Source organism: Maylandia zebra, linkage group LG18, assembly GCF_041146795.1.
Source record: "Maylandia zebra isolate NMK-2024a linkage group LG18, Mzebra_GT3a, whole genome shotgun sequence".
Lineage (NCBI taxonomy): Eukaryota > Metazoa > Chordata > Actinopteri > Cichliformes > Cichlidae > Maylandia > Maylandia zebra.
Window position 1 is genome coordinate 30,825,330 of NC_135184.1, and position 17,564 is coordinate 30,842,893.

Sequence of the window (17,564 nt, forward strand, 5' to 3'; positions counted from 1 at the left end):
GACCTTTTGACGTTTGCATTTTCATTAATATCTTTAAAACAGAGGCAGCACAAACGACAATTTTAGCAGCACAAACCAGCACAAACACAGCACAGTTGATTGACACCAGTTTTGTTTGATTCCATTAATGTGGGGGGGCTGGTTGACCTCTGATGACCTCTACAAATTTTCTTGAATATCTTTAAAATGATAGCAGCACAAACGACAATTTTTGCAGAACAAACCAGCACAAATGTTTGACATCAATTTTGTTCAATTCCATTAATGTGTGTGTGTGTGTTTTGGGGGGGGGGGGGGCTGGTTGACATTTACATTTTCATTAATATCTTTAAAACAGAAGCCGCACAAACCAGCACAAACGTAGCACAGTTGATTGACACCCATTTTGTTTGATTTGATTAATGTGGGGGGGCTGGTTGACCTCTGATAACCTCTAGAAATTTTGATTAATATCTTTAAAATGATAGCAGCACAAACCAGCACAAACGTTTGATACCACTTTTGTTGGATTTGAAGAAGGTGGGGGGGCCAACTTCACTCACATATGTCATGTCTACAGAATTCTCATTTTTCATGCCTGTGGAGTTTATTATATGGATGTGGTGACAGTGTAAAGACAGCCTGCTCTTCTGATTTAACTTTTCAAGCATTCACACTAATTAGTGTTTAAACCTCCCATGGTTCTATATCTGGGGATGTGGCTTTGGTTTGCACTGATGAAAGCTTATAGTTGAAATGTGTTTGACGGTAAATGGTCAATAAAGAAGACAGCATTTTGTTTTGTTTTTACACAATGATTTTGTCATGTGCTGTGTGCAGGCAGGAACTGTGGGCCCAATGTGCAGACACTTGGAGGTAAAAGTGTGAACTCAAAACAGCTTTAACGCTAAACACAAATATAACAAAAGCAAGAATACCAAAAGAAACTTACACAGGCAGCCAAACAGAACACACAGCATAGGATGAGGGAGATCGCAACAAAGACCAAAGAAAACTCAGGGCTTACATACCCAGAGAGAGCCATCAGGGAATGGGAGACAACAGAGAAACACAGCTGGGACAAATAAGGGTAGCGAGACAAGGGAAGCAAATCCAGATACATTAACATGAGCCATGGACTTTCAAAGTAAAACAGGAAACATAACACAGACAACGCGGACTTGACGAGGGGATACAGCAGACAGGGGGAGACAGAACAACTATGTAACACAGAGACAGAAACCAGAAGACAGAACTCTAAGAAACCAAAAGACTAGAAATGATAAATAATGGCAAAATCAAAGTTCAATAATAATGTAAAACTCAAAATTTTGGGTCAACGAACCCAGGCACCCTAACAGATTTATTGTTACAGTTAATTTTTTTCTATTTAATTATTTAGTTACAGTCCACCATACCTCTGATCCCCTGTCAATCCATCCACCCCCTTTTTAATGGTGTATCTGATTCAGGGTCATGAAGGGCTGGAGCAGCTGTCACAGACTGAGCAAGGTACACCCTGTACAGGTCACCAGTCTATGGCAGTGTCCCACTGTGTGTATTTTAAAAAGTACCGCATCTTAAAAACCACGGCTGCAGATAGATGGCCTTGGCAACTCTTCACTACATTATGAGGGGGATTTTATTATAGCAAATGACAAAAAAAATGGACCACTCATGATCTATTCAAAATACAATCTAGAGATGTTTTAGTCCCTTAAAGAGAGCTAATTATCTTTGTTTCCAGCTCCATACTTTAATTTGTGCACTACAGCAAATTTGTGTGATTCATTGCTGAAAATATGCTTATTTATCCTATACTGAGTCTTGGTGCAGTCCTTCAATTTATCTTCCATTTGAAATATGCCAGTTTAGCTGTCCTCTCTTTGAGCCAACCTTTGTCTTATTGGCTGCTCCTCAGAAGTTTTGAATAGCAGGTGGGTGGTACTTCTGTGCTTGGAGCAGGGATTACTTGTACATATACTGACCTCATTATTTGAAACTTGGCCCATGTTCGATATGAGCATTCACCATTTATATATACACAATATCTGTTGGTGTGTGTGTGTGTGTTAGAAAATATGGAAAAGGAATATTAAGTATTGGTCGAGGAGTTTGATTTCCAAACCAAATGCAAATCTTACTTTCATTCAGCAGTCCACCTTTTCTCAAAGCTCAGTTAAAGACACTTTTGACAATGTCATCTGGGTTGTAGCTTTGTTCCTGAAGATGTGCATGTCTTCAGGAATGAAAAAAAAGAAAGAAAGAAAGAAAGAAAGAAAGAAAGAAAGAAAGAAAGAAAGAAAGAAAGAAAGAAAGAAAGAAAGAAAGAAAGAAAGAAAGAAGTCCAGGAGATCTGAGTAGTTATTATGTCTGATGAAAAGAACAATCGAAAACAACCAAGGCACTTTGTCTTCAGGTATTTGTATTAGGATCAGCACAGATTTCACTCTCTGGCTTTATTTATAGCATAATAAGACATTTTACTTTTAAAAATCAAGGACACCAACAAGGCAGATAGGGCACATGCACTGGGGCCACAAATGTCCCAGGTTTAGTCCGTAATTCAATTCAATTCAATTTTATTTATATAGCGCCAAATCACAACAAAAGTCGCCTCAAGGGGCTTCATAGATACAGAGAAAAACCCAACAATCATATGACCCCCTATGAGCAAGCACTTTGGTGACAGTGGGAAGGAAAAACTCCCTTTTAACAGGAAGAAACCTCCAGCAGAATCAGGCTCAGGGAGGGGCGGGGCCATTTGCTGCGACCGGTTGGGGTGAGAGAAGGAAGACAGGATAAAAGACATGCTGTGGAAGAGAGCCAGAGGTTAATAACAGATATGATTCAATGCAGAGAGGTCTATTAACACAGCGGTCCCTAAGCGCCACGGACCGGTTCATGCCCGACAATATTTTTACGGACCGGCCTAGTACCGGTACCGTAAAAAAAGAAGATTTATTCATAACACACGTGAAAAGACCCAGGAAAACCGAGTTAACGATAAAAACGATAACAAAATAACGCTAAAAAAACGATAAAAATCCTGAAAACCATACATTTCACACCTGAGCCTCAACTCTCAACTCTCGTGGCCCGGTACCAAACGACTCACGGACCGGTACCGAGGTCCGGGGGTTGGGGACCGCTGTATTAATACATAGTGAGTGAGAAAGGTGACTGGAAAGGAAAAACTCAATGCATCATGGGAATCCCCGGCAGTCTACGTCTATCGCAGCATAACTACGGGAGGATTCAGGATCAGTGCTCTAAGTGCTCTAATGGGGTGATATGGTACTACAAGGTCATTAAGATAAGATGGGGCCTGATTATTCAAGACCTTGTATGTGAGGAGCAGGATTTTGAATTCAATTCTGGGTTTGAAGGGAAGCCAAAACAGGAGAAATATGCTCTCTCTTTCTAGTCCCTGTCAGGACTGTTGCTGCAGCATTTTGGATTAGCTGAAGGCTTTTCAGTGAGTTTTTTGGACACCCTGATAATAATGAATTGCAGTAGTCCAGCCTGGAAGTAATAAAAACATGAACTAGTTTTTCAGCGTCACTCTGAGACAGGATATTTCTAACTTTAGAGATGTTGCGCAAATGGAAGAACGCAGTCTTACATATTTGTTTAATACGTGCGTTGAAGGACATATCCTGGTCAAAAATGACTCCAAGGTTCCTCACAGCGTTACTGGAGGCCAAGGTAATGCCATCCAGAGTAAGAATCTGGTTAGATACCATATTTCTAGGCTTTTCAGGGCCGAGTACAATAACCTCAGTTTTATCTGAATTAAGAAGCAGAAAGTTAGCGGCCATCCAGGTCTTTATGTCTTTAAGACATTCCTGCAGTTTAACTAATTGGTGTGTGTTATCTGGCTTCATGGACAGATAAAGCTGGGTGTCATCTGCATGGCAGTGAAATTGTATGCTATGTCTTTTAATGATGCTGCCTAGGGGATGCATGTATAGTGTAAACAGAATTGGTCCTAGCACTGAACCTGTGGAACTCCATAATTAACCTCAGTGTGTGAAGAGGACTCTCCATTTACATGTACAAATTGGAGTCTATTAGATAGATATGATACAAACCACTGCAGTGCAGTACCTGTAATACCTACAGCATGTTCTAATCGCTCTAATAGGATATTATGGTCAACAGTATCGAATGCTGCACTAAGGTCTAGCAGGACAAGCACAGAGATGAGTCCACTGTCAGAGGCCATAAGAAGATCATTTGTAACCTTCACTAAAGCTGTTTCTGTGCTGTGATGAGCTCTGAAACCTGACTGAAACTCTTCAAATAAGCCATTCCTCTGCAGATGATCTGTTAGCTGTTTGACAGCTACTCTTTCAAGGTTTTTGATATGAAAGGAAGGTTGGAGATTGGCCTATAATTAGCTAAGACTGCTGGGTCTAGAGATGCTTTTTGAGTAAAGGTTTAACTACAGCCAGCTTGATGGCCTGTGGTACATAGCCGATTATTAGAGATAGGTTGATCATATTTAAGATTGAAGAATTAATTAATGGAAGGACTTCTTTGAGCAGTTTTGTAGGAATGGGGTCTAAAAGACACGTTGATGGTTTGGAGGAAGTAATTATTAAAGTTAACTCAGAAAGATCAATTGGAGAAAAAGAGTCTAATATAACATCAATGGTACTAAGAGTAGCTGTAGATAATATTACATCTGTGGGATGATTATTGGTAATTTTTTCTCTAATGATAAAAATTTTATTTGTGAAGAAGTTAATGAAGTCATTACTAGTTAACGTTAAAGGGATGGTTGGCTCAAAAGAGCTCTGACTTTTTGTCAGCCTGGCTACAGTGCTGAAGAGAAACCGGGAGTTATACTTATTTTCTTCAATCAGTGACGAATAGTAAGATGTTCTGGCTTTGCGGAGGACTTTCTTATAAAGCAACACACTATTTCTCGAGGCTAAATGATGATCCTCTAAATTTGTGACACTCCATTTCCTCTCCAGCTTACGAGTCATCTGCTTTAGGCTATGTGTTTGAGAATTATACCACGGAGTCAGGTACTTCTGATTTGAGACCTTAGTTTTCACAGGAGCTACAGTATCCAGAGTTAAATGGCAAATGGCCTGTATTTATATAGCGCATTACTAGTCCCTAAGGACTCCAAAGCGCTTTACATATCCAGTCATCCACCCATTCACGCACACATTCACACACTGGTGATGGCAGCTACATTGTAGCCACAGCACTGACAGAGGCGAGGCTGCTGGACACTGGCGCCACCGGGCCCTCTGACCACCACCAGTAGGCAACGGGTGAAGTGTCTTGCCCAAGGACACGACGACCAAGACTGCCCAAGCCGGGGCTCGAACCGGCAACCTTCCGATTACAAGGCGAACTCCCAACTCTTGAGCCACAGTTGTATGTAGTGAGGAGGTGAAATTATTAACAAGATAATCGACCTCTGTTGGAGTAGCATTCAGATAGCTGCTCTGCTCTATGTTGGTACAGATGATAACAGTGGTTGGATTATATTCTTAAACTTAGTTACAGCACTTTCAGAAAGACATCTACTTTGATAAAGTCTACTTTCCACTGTTGTGTAATCAATTATTTTAAATGTAAATGTTATCAGGAAATGATCAGACAGGAGAGGGTTTTCAGGAAACACTGTTAAATGTTCAGTTTCTATGCCATATGTTAAAACAAGATCTAGACTGTGATTATTAAAGTGGTGGGTGGGTTCTTTTCCTTTTTATGAAAAGCCAATTGAGTCTAATAACAGATTAAATGCCATGTTGAGGCTGTCATTTTTAGCATCTACATGGATGTTAAAATCACCCACAATAATTATTTTATCTGAGCTGAGCACTAAATCAGATAAAAAGTCTGAGAAATCAGACAGAGACTCTGTGTAAGGAGATTGGGGGGGGGGGGGGGGGGGGGGGGTAGCAGGAGGAGAGAAGCTGCAGAGATGCGTGTGAGACTGCAACTCTGCTTCCTGGTCCCAACTCTGGATAGTCATATTTTGGGGGGTTTAATAAATCTGTCCATATTTCTAGAAATGAGAGCTGCTCCATCCAAAGTGGGATGGATGCCGTCTCTCCTAACAAGATCAGGTTTCCTCCAGAAGGTTTGCCAATTATCTATGAATTCCACATAGTTTCTGGGACACCACTCAGACAGCCAGCAATTTAAGGAGAACATGCGGCTAAACATGTCACTCCTGGTCTGATTGGGGAGGGGACCAGAGAAAACTACAGAATCTGACATTGTTTTGGCAAAGTTGCACACCGATTCAATATTGCTTTTAGTGACCTCCGATTGGCGTAACCGGGTGTCATTACTGCCGACGTGAATTATGATTTTACTGAATTTACGTTTATCCTTAGCCAGCAGTTTTGCATTTCCTTCAATGTCGCCTGCTCTGGCCCCTGGAAAACAATTGACTATGGTTGCCGGTGTCTCTAGCTTCACATGTCTGAGAACAGAATCACCAATTACCAGAGTTTGACCCCCGGCGGGCGTGTCGCCGAGTGGGGAAAAACAGTTAGACACATGAACGGGTTGGTGGTGTACCTGGGGCTACTGTTTAGGACTATGCTTCCTCCTCACCGTCACCCAGCCACGCTCCTTCCCCAGCTGCTTGGGGTCTGCCGGGGAACAGCTAGCGGGGCCTACGCTATCTTCGGCTGCACCAGTTACAGGGGCCTGGCTAGCTACGGGTGAATGAAGGGTGCGAAGCCGAGTCTCCCTTCCAATGTGGATCACATCAGCCAGAAACAGGCTCTTGTGAAATGTAGATGACCTCAGACAGCAGCGCAGGCCCTGCTGTCGTGAAGTTGGCCTCAGAGGGAGCACTAGCCCTGGTGCAATGTGGATGGCCTAAGCCAGCAATACAGGCCCTGGTATGTTGACGATAGCCTCACAAGGAGCACATGCCGTGGTATAATGTGGATGGCCTCAGCCAGTAGCAAAGGCCCTGTTGTAATGTGGATGGCCTCATCTACCAACACTGGCCCAGGTGAAATGTGGATGGTAATGGCCAGCACCACAGACCTTGGTGTAATGTGGATGGCATCAGCCAGCAGCACAGGCCCTTGAGTAATGTGAATGTCCTCAGCCAACACCACTGGCCCTTGTGTAATATGGATGGTATCAGCCAGCACCAAAGGCCCTGGTGTGGTGATGATAGCCTCACAGGAAGCACTGTCCCTGGTGTAATTTGGATGGCCTCATCCAAAAACACTGGCCCTGGTGTAAAGTGGATGGCATTGGCCAGCACCACAGGCCCTGGTGTAATGTGAATGGCCTCATCCAACAACACTAGCCCTGGTGAAATGTGGATGGTATTGGCCAGCACCGTAGGCCCTGGTGTAATGTGAATGTCCTCAGCCAACACCATTGTCCCTGGTGTAATGTGGATGGTATTGGCTAGCACCACAGGCCCTGTTGTAATGTGGATGGCCTCATCTACCAACACTGGCCCAGGTGAAATGTGGATGGTATTGGCCAGCACCACAGGCCCTTGTGTAATGTGAATGTCCTCAGCCATGACCACAGGCCCTGATGAAATGTAATTGGCCTCAGCCATGACCACAGGCCCTGGGGAAATGTAAATGTCCTCAGCCAGTAGCACAGGCCCTGTTGTAATGTGGATGGCCTCATCTAACAACTCTGTCGCAGGTGAAATATGGATGGTATTGGTCAGCACCACACACTCTGGTGAAATGTGCATGATATCGGTCAGCACCACAGCCCCAGGTGTAATGTGGATGGCATCAACGAGCAGCAGAGGCCCTGGTGTGGTGACGATGGCCTCACAGGAAGCACTGTCCCTTGTGTAATGTGTATGGCCTCAGCCAACAACAGTGGCCCTGGTGAAATGTGGATGGTATTGGCCAGCACCACAGGCCCTGGTGTAATGTGAATATCCTCAGCCAGTAGTAAAGGCCCTTGTGTTTTGTGGAACGCATCAGCCAGCAACACAATCCCTGGTGAAATGTGGATGGCCTCATCCAGCACCACAGGCCCTGGTTTGGTGATGATTGCCACACAGGAAGAACTGTACCTGGTGTAATGTGGATGGCCTCATCCAACAGTACAGGCCCTGGTGTGGTGAAGATGGCCTCAAAGGAAGCACAGGCCATGGTGTAATGTGGATGGCCTCAGACAGCAGCCAGGCCCTGGTGAAATGTAGATGGCCTCAGCCGGCAACATGCGCTCTGGTGAAATGTAGTCTGCCTCAGCCAGTGGCACAGGCCCTGTTGTGGTGAAGCCAGTAGTAAAGGCCCTTGTGTTTTCTGGAACGCATCAGCCGGCAACACAATCCCTGGTGAAATGTGGAAGGTTATCATCGAGTAGCACAGGCCCTGGTGTAATGTGGATGGCCTCATCCAACAGTACAGTCCCTGGTGTGGTGAAGATCGCCTGACAGGAAGCAGTGTCCCTGGTGTAAAGTGTATGGCCTAAGCCAACAACAGTGGACCTGGTGAAATATGGATGGTATTGGCCAGCACCACAGGCCCTGGTGTAATGTGAATGTCCTCAGCCAGAAGCACAGGCTCTTGTGTATTGTGGATCGCATCAGCCAGCAAAACAAGCCCTGGTGAGATGTGGTTGGTATCAACGAGTAGCACAGGCCCTGGTGTAATGTGGATGGCCTCAGCAAGCACCACAGGCCCTGGTTTGGTGATGATGGCATCACAGGAAGCACTGGCAGTGGTGTAATGTGGATGGCCTGAGCCAACAACACTGGACCTGTTGAAATGTGGATGGTATTGGCCAGCACCAAAGGCCCTGGTGTCACGGCGACGGATGGCCGGTACTGAATAGGACTCAGGTGCAGAAACCCAGAGCGGAGACAGTAGATGATTTAATAGTTTATTACGGTTAAGTGCAAGGGGAACAAAAAAAGGGAAACGTGGCAAAGACAGAAAATGACGAGACGTGGAGCCTTGGTGTGGCGTGCCCAGGGGAACGTGGCTAGGGCGAGGGAACGAGGCCTGAGAAGTGGAACGGAGCTGAGTGGGGAACAGTCACACTGAGGGGAGAGGATATAGAAGTTAGGCGGGTAGTGAAGGCAGCTCAGAAGTGGCCAGTATAAGAGCAGCAATTCTTACTTGCAGTTAGGGACCTGGAGTGTTTGAGAGGGGGATGATGAAGATCCAGGGGAGGCTGAGTGGCGTGGAAAGGCTGACCTGAGATCCGGGGCTCCAGATGGAGTGTGATGGCAGGAGGGCAGGCAGGTGAGGCACAGAGGGATTTCCAAAATGATCACTAGGTATTCCAAGTCCGGAGGTGGAGTGAGCCAGGGTGGGTACAGCAACTGTAGCACAAAAGAGTCTTTGTTAGTAAGATGAATCACAGCGAGAATTTGAAACACAAGACCTGTTACCAACATGGGTTGATGACGAACTGGCAGTGAGTGAACATCGATGTGTGGTTTAAATCCCTCTGGCTTGATAGCCTGCAATAGGCTCCAGGTGTGCAGGAGCTGGAGTTGGCCCTGCCCAGGGGCGGATCCCAGGTCAGTTCAGGAGCCTAATGGAAACTCCAGCCACCCACCGTAGACCATGACAGTACCCCCCCCTCAAGGGACGCCACCCGGCGGCCGACCGGTCCCCAGCCCGCGACGTGACCTGAAAAAAATCAGAGACAAGAGCAGGATCAAGGATAAACGAGCGAGGAACCCAGGCACGTTCCTCAGGCCCATACCCCTCCCAGTCCACCAAAAACTGGCGACCCCGACCACGGCGACGGACGTCAACGATCCGCCGAACCGTATAGGCCGGATGACCATCGATGAGCCGGGCGGGCGGAGGGGGGTCGGAAGGCGGGCACAGCACACTGGACAGCACAGGCCTGACTTGGGAAACATGAAAAACCGGGTGAATCCGCAGACTGGGAGGAAGCTCGAGCTTCACAGCAGAGGGCGAGACGACCGAGTGGATGACATACGGCCCAATAAACCGAGGAGCCAGCTTGCGGGAGGAAACTTTAAGGGGAACATCCTTAGCCGACAGCCACACCTTCTGCCCTGGAGCGTACCGAGGAGCTGGCGACCGTAGACGATCTGCATAGCGGCAGTGGCGGGCAGCAGCTTTCTTCAGTGCCTCCTGGGTCCGAGTCCAGACGCGGCGGCAGCGCTGGAGATGGTGCTGGACGGAAGGCACAGCCAAATCAGCCTCTTCCTCAGGGAAGAGGGGAGGCTGATAGCCCAGGGACGCTTCAAATGGAGAGAGACCAGTGGATGCGGAAACATGAGAATTGTGCGCATACTCCACCCATGGGAGATGTGCTGACCAGGTAGCCGGGTTATGGGAAACCATGCAGCGGAGCATGGACTCCAGCTCTTGGTTGAGCCTCTCAGTCTGCCCGTTGGTTTGAGGGTGGTAACCAGAACTGAGGTTGGCTCGAGCACCCAGGGCAGAGCAGAAAGATTTCCAAACCTGGGATGTAAACTGAGGTCCCCTGTCAGAAGTGACCTCGGCAGGAATCCCGTGGAGTTTGAAGACGTGGTCAACCATCAGTCTTGCAGTTTCCGTGGCAGTGGGTAGTTTCTCCAGGGCAACGAAGTGAGCTGCTTTTGAAAACCTGTCGATCACAGAGAGTATCACTGTTTTACCTGCTGACCTAGGCAGTCCAGTGACAAAGTCCAGGGAAATGTGGGACCAAGGACGAGAAGGTACGGCTAGAGGTTGTAGAAGACCGGATGGTCGCTGATTTCGGGTCTTGTTCCTGGCGCACACGTCACAGGCAGAGACGTAGTCCCGCACATCATGTTCCAGAGTTGCCCACCAGAAGTGACGACGTAGTAGTGCGATGGTGCGGCCGATTCCAGGATGGCAGGAAAACCGGGAGGTATGAGCCCACTTAATTACAGCCGAACGGGTTGCTGTGGGAATGAAGCGGCGGCCCGGAGGACCTGTGCCAGGGTCTGGTTCATCCAGTAAAGCACGCTGGATGGATTCCTCTATGTCCCAGGATAAAAACGCTACGCGGCAGGAGGCAGGAAGCACAGGAGCTGGTTCGGTGGGTTCAGCGTCTGGGTCGTAAAGACGAGACAGGGCATCAGCCTTGGCGTTCTTGGAACCCTGACGGAAAGAGATGGCAAAGTTGAAGCGATCAAAGAACAGAGACCAACGGGCCTGGCGGGCGTTTAGACGCTTAGCTGTTTTGAGGTAAGTAAGGTTTTTATGATCTGTGAAGATGGTGAATGGGTGTTCAGCTCCTTCCAATAGGTGACGCCACTCTTCCAGGGCTAACTTAATAGCCAGCAACTCTCTGTCTCCTACATCATAGTTGCGTTCAGCTGACGAGAGTCGACGTGAAAAAAAGGCACATGGGTGTAACTTGGCCTTGGAACCTGAATGCTGTGAAAGGACCGCTCCGACGCCGACGTCGGACGCGTCTACCTCTAGAACAAATGGCTTGGAGTGATCTGGGTGACACAATACTGGAGCTGAAGTAAATAGGCGCTTGAGCCTACTGAATGCTACCTCAGCTTCAGGTGTCCAGATGAACTGTCTTTTGGTGGATGTGAGTGTAGTGAGAGGAGTGGCTACCTGGCTGTAGTTGCGAATAAACCTCCGGTAGAAATTGGCAAAGCCGAGGAAACGTAGGTGCTTGCGTGACGTGGGCGTGGGCCACTCCAGGATCGTGCGGATCTTGGCTGGATCAGTCTTCACCTGCCCTCCTGCGAGTATATAGCCAAGAAAAGTGACAGATTGTGCATGAAACTCACATTTCTCGGCTTTGACGTAAAGTCGGTTTTCCAGGAGGCGTTGGAGGACTGCTCGGACGTGGACATGGTGTTCCTGGGGGGTCTTGGAGAAAATGAGTATGTCATCAAGATAAACAAAGACAAACTGGTTCAGGAAATCACGGAGCACGTCGTTGACCAGGTTCTGAAAGACAGCGGGGGCATTGGTTAACCCAAACGGCATGACCAAATACTCAAAATGACCTAGGGGCGTATTAAAAGCCGTTTTCCATTCGTCCCCCTCCCTGATGCGGACAAGGTGGTAGGCATTGCGGAGATCCAGTTTGGTGAATACGGTGACTTCATGGAGGGGTTCGAAGGCTGAGCTGATAAGGGGTAAAGGATATTTGTTTTTAATGGTGATGTCGTTTAACCCTCTGTAGTCTATGCATGGACGGAGTGATTTATCCTTCTTTTCCACAAAAAAGAAGCCGGCGGCCACTGGAGAGGAGGATGGGCGGATGATACCTGCAGCTAATGACTCGTGGATGTACTTTTCCATGGACTCTCTTTCTGGTCTGGAAATGTTGAATAGCCGGCTAGAGGGAAGCGGAGCACCAGGTAGAAGGTCGATAGCGCAGTCATAAGGCCTGTGGGGTGGTAAGGACGACGCTTTGTCTTTACTGAAAACTTCCTGGAGGTCATGGTACTCAGGTGGGACGAGTGTGAGGTCAACCGGATCAACGCCCGAGGTGTTAGTGTCAGGGGCACCCGGCGATAGGGCAGACTTGAGGCAGTGGGCTAGACAAAAAGGGCTCCAACTAGCGGTTTTACTTCCAGACCAGTCTATATGAGGGTTGTGTTTCTGTAGCCAGGGGTAGCCTAGGATGAGTGGTGAATCAGGAGAAGAGAAGGTGAATAAGGTAATGGCTTCATGGTGGTTTCCAGAGGTGACGAGGGTTACGGGGCCAGCCTGATGGGTTATCTGAAAGAATATTTGATCGTTTAATGCGGTAACAGGGATGGGAGGATCGAGAGTCTTGAGTGGCAAATGAAGGCGTCTAGCGAGAGCTAAATCTATTAAATTTTGCTCTGCTCCGGAATCAACGAGAGCATGGAGGGGGTGAGAAACCTTATTTAGACACAGGGTGACTGGTAGAATTAACCGGGGTTTGGAACTGAAAGAGGATCCGCCCACCTGTATCCCCGAAATTACCGGCGGGCGGAGCCTTTTGGCCGAACCGAACACTGCGCTAACCTATGCTCCACTGAGCCACAGTAAAAACACGCGCCCGACCGAAGCCGTCGTTCTCGCTCCTCTGGTGTGAGACGAGAGCGGCCGATTAGCATAGGCTCCGGAGCGGCGTCCGTTTCCACGGAAACGGGAGCGGATGTTGACACCGGACGTGACGGTGGAGAAAGTGAAAACGTACGAGGCGCAGGTTTACGATGTTTCTGGTTCTTTTCTGCCTCCCTTTCCCTCAGGCGATTATCTATCCGAAGGGAAAGGGAGACCAAGTCTTCAAAGGATTTGGGCTCATCGCGGGAAGCGAGCTGGTCTTTGAGCTCGTTGTTTAAGGCGCGACGGAACACTCCCCGAAGGGCATGATCGGGCCAATTGGCCTCGGCGGCTGCGGTACGGAAGTCGATAATGAACTCAGCGACACTCCGGCTCCCCTGTTGCAATCCGAGCAACCTTTCATCAGAACTACCCTCCGATACTGGGTGAGTAAAGGTCTTTTTAAACTCGCACAGAAAATCATCAAACGAGCAGGTTGGGAGCGGGTGAGCCGACAGGTACGCCTCGGCCCATAACAGCGCCTTGCCCTGTAGCTTAGCCACCAGATATGCTACCCGAGCTGATTCGCTAGTAAATGAACGGGGTGAATGCGTGAACGCGAGAGAACATTTCAGTAGAAAGGCCGTACAGCGGCCCCGCTCCCCAGAGTACGGCTCGGGTTCTGGGAATGCAGCATCGCGAAACACGGAGCCCGAAGGGGTCGGAGCTGGGGAAGACTGGGGAGGTTCTGCCACGGGCGCAGGGGACGCGGAGGATGGGCCTGGAGGAGGGGAAAGAGCCGACTGAATCTCCTGCAGGGAAGCTAATATCCTAGCCTGGGTCTCGCCTATGGCTTGACACCGGGTGTCGAGAACCTGCAACGCTTGCTCATGAGCCCCTAAAATGGCTCCCTGCTTGGAGACTGCTGCACGTACTGGGTCTGCTGAGTCCATTTGTTGGCCAGTTCGTACTGTCACGGCGACGGATGGCCGGTACTGAATAGGACTCAGGTGCAGAAACCCAGAGCGGAGACAGTAGATGATTTAATAGTTTATTACGGTTAAGTGCAAGGGGAACAAAAAAAGGGAAACGTGGCAAAGACAGAAAATGACGAGACGTGGAGCCTTGGTGTGGCGTGCCCAGGGGAACGTGGCTAGGGCGAGGGAACGAGGCCTGAGAAGTGGAACGGAGCTGAGTGGGGAACAGTCACACTGAGGGGAGAGGATATAGAAGTTAGGCGGGTAGTGAAGGCAGCTCAGAAGTGGCCAGTATAAGAGCAGCAATTCTTACTTGCAGTTAGGGACCTGGAGTGTTTGAGAGGGGGATGATGAAGATCCAGGGGAGGCTGAGTGGCGTGGAAAGGCTGACCTGAGATCCGGGGCTCCAGATGGAGTGTGATGGCAGGAGGGCAGGCAGGTGAGGCACAGAGGGATTTCCAAAATGATCACTAGGTATTCCAAGTCCGGAGGTGGAGTGAGCCAGGGTGGGTACAGCAACTGTAGCACAAAAGAGTCTTTGTTAGTAAGATGAATCACAGCGAGAATTTGAAACACAAGACCTGTTACCAACATGGGTTGATGACGAACTGGCAGTGAGTGAACATCGATGTGTGGTTTAAATCCCTCTGGCTTGATAGCCTGCAATAGGCTCCAGGTGTGCAGGAGCTGGAGTTGGCCCTGCCCAGGGGCGGATCCCAGGTCAGTTCAGGAGCCTAATGGAAACTCCAGCCACCCACCGTAGACCATGACACCTGGTGTAATGTGGATGGCATCATCCAGCACCACAGGCCCTGGTGTGCTGATGATGGCCTTACAGGAAGCACTGTCCCTGATGTAAAGTGTATGGCCTCAGCGTAATGTGTAATGTGGATGGTATTGGCTAGCACCACAGGCCCTTGTGTAACGTGAATGGCCTCATCCAACAACACTGGCTCTGGTGTAATGTGGATGGTATTGGCCAGCACCACAGGCCCGTTGATTCCATCCACATTAAACCAGGGCCTGTGGTGCAGGCCCAAACCATCCACATTTCACCAGGGCTTGTGTTGCTGGCTGATGCGATCCAAAATACACAAGGGCCTGTGCTACTGGCTGATGCCATCCCCATTACAACAGGGCCAGTGGTGTTGACTGAGGACATTCACATTACGCCAGGGCCTGTGCTTTCCTGTGAGGCCATCTTCACCACAACAGGGCCTGTGCTAGTGGCTGAGGACATTTACATTTCACCAGGGCCTGTGGTCATGGCTGAGGCCAACTACATTTCATCAGGGCCTGTGGTCATGGCTGAGGACATTCACATTACACAAGGGCCTGTGCTGCTAGCCTTCCATATTACCCAAGGGCCTGTGTTGCTGGCTGATGCCATTCACAATACTCAAGGGCCTGTTTTACTGGCTGATGCCATCTACATTACACCAGGGCCTGTGGTGCTGGCAAATACCATCGACATTTTACCAAGGCCAGTGTTGTTTGCTGAGGCCATCCACATTACCGTATTTTCACGACCATAAGGCGCACTGTGCTAAAAGGCGCAGTCTCAGTTATGTGTGCCCTTACTGTATTTAACACACACATAAGGCGCACTGGACCATAGGGCGCATACAAGTACCGTATGCGTATTTAAAAATAAAGCGGGAGCAAACCTGAATTTGGTACCTTACTCACATTTCTATTGCCGGTAATCGTCGTCATCAACAACACACAAGCATACAAGTGTGCATATTTAAAAATAAAGCAGGAGCAAAACTGAGTTTGGTACTCACATTTTTATTACCAATAATTGTCATCATCAACAACACACAAGCATACAAGTATGCGTATTTAAAAATAAAGCAGGAGCAAAACAAAGTTTGGTACTCACATTTTTATCATCAATCAAACCCATCGAAGTCCTCATCCTCTGTGTCTGAATTGAACAGCTGCGCTAAATCTCCATCAAACATGCCAGGTTCACTGTCTTCACCGTCAGAGTCACTTTCCGTGCCGTGCGGCTCCTCGGAAACGATGCCGGCTTTTGCGAAAGCTCGAACAACAGTGCCAGCAGACATGTTAGCCCAAGCATCTACAATCCATTGGCAAATTGTGGCGTAACTCGCCCGGCGCTGCCTTCCACTCTTAGTGAAACTGTGGTCTTCACCGGTCATCCATCGCTCCCAGGCCGCTCGCAGCCTTACTTTGAACGGGCGGTTCACACCGATGCCCAGCGGTTGGAGTTCCTTTGTCAGGCCTCCCGGAATGACAGCAAGCTCACAGTTCATTTGCTTCACAAGTTTTTTCACATCGGCTGTGAGATGGGCACGCATAGAGTCACAGATCAACAGCGATGGTGATGCGTGGAAAAAACCACCTGGTCTCCTTACATACACCTCCCTCAGCCACTCTTTCATCATTTCCTCATCCATCCAGCCCTTTTCATTTGCCTTAATGATGATTTCTGCTGGAAACTTCTCTTTAGGCAAAGTCTTTCGCTTAAAAATCACCATAGGCGGCAGTTTCTGTCCATTAGCATGGCAGCCAAGCACAACAGTAAAAGAAGACTTTTCATACCCCGTTGTGCGTATCGCTACCGTGCTGGTCCCCTTCTTCTCCACAGTGTGACTCACCGGGATGTCAAAAGTGAGCGGGACCTCGTCCATGTTTGTGATGTGGCTGGGCTGGATGTTTTTGTCGCCGATGTGTTTGCTGCAGTAGGAGCGGAAGATGGCCAGCTTTTCCTTATAATCCGCTGGAAGTTGCTGCGCTACCGTAGTCCTGGTCCGAATGGAAAAATGGCACCGTTTCGTAAAACGAAAGCACCAAGACGGACCTCCTTGGAAATGTTCAATGTTCATCTCTTCAGCTAGTGAAACTGCTTTTAGCCGAATGGTGACCGTCGAAACGCTTCTCCCGCTCGCTCTTTGCTCGATGATCCACCGCTCGAGTCTTTCCTCCAACTCGGGCCACCTCGCCTTATGTCCGCGGAAACTCAGCTGCGTTTTCTTGACCTGCCGGAGCTTGTTTTCCAGCTTCCTCCATTTGCGAACCATCGATTCGTTAATCTTAAATTCTCTCGCCGCTGCTCGATTTCCATGTTCCTCCGCGTAGCTGATGGCCTTCAGTTTAAACTGTGCTTCGTAAGCGTGTCTCTTTGCCATTTTCAGGGTTGTTAAAACAACGATGTCCTGCATAATGCACATACCTGTTCTTTTATACAGGTATGTGCGATTGTCCCGGTATATACGATCAACGCCCACACTTCACCCTTTAACGTTCTCATGGTGTTCTCTACTACGTCCTCCTTACAACACATAGGGCGCACCGCGCTATAGGGCGCGCCGCACTTTTTGAAGAAAATCTAAGACTTTTAAGTGCGCCTTATGGTCGTGAAAATACGGTACATCAGGGACAGTGCTTCCTGTGAGGCCATCTTCACCACACGAGGGCCTGTGCTGGTGGCCTATGCCATTCAAATTACACCAGGGCCTCTGGTGCTGGCCAACACCATCCACATTTCACCAGGGCCACTGTTGTTGGCTTAGGTCATCAACATTACACCAGAGACTGTGATGCCGGCTTCTACCATCCACATTACACCAGGGCCTGTGCTTCCTGTGAGGCCATCTTTACCCCACCAGGGCCTTTG

The 17,564-nt window shown here is 48.5% G+C and overlaps 2 long non-coding RNA genes across 2 annotated transcripts; both read right to left on the minus strand.

The window, feature by feature from the left end:
- Positions 1-8,833: 8,833 nt before the first annotated feature.
- LOC143413612 (uncharacterized) lies at positions 8,834-9,579 on the minus strand. The gene is made up of 3 exons (XR_013094219.1): positions 9,360-9,579; positions 9,081-9,286; positions 8,834-9,001 (listed from the first exon to the last, which is right to left on the minus strand). It is a non-coding gene; the product is annotated as an uncharacterized LOC143413612 (long non-coding RNA).
- A 4,382-nt stretch (positions 9,580-13,961) lies between these two features.
- On the minus strand, positions 13,962-14,679 carry LOC112436394 (uncharacterized). Its single transcript, XR_003025063.2, has 3 exons — positions 14,511-14,679; positions 14,232-14,437; positions 13,962-14,152 (listed from the first exon to the last, which is right to left on the minus strand). It is a non-coding gene; the product is annotated as an uncharacterized LOC112436394 (long non-coding RNA).
- Positions 14,680-17,564: the final 2,885 nt, after the last annotated feature.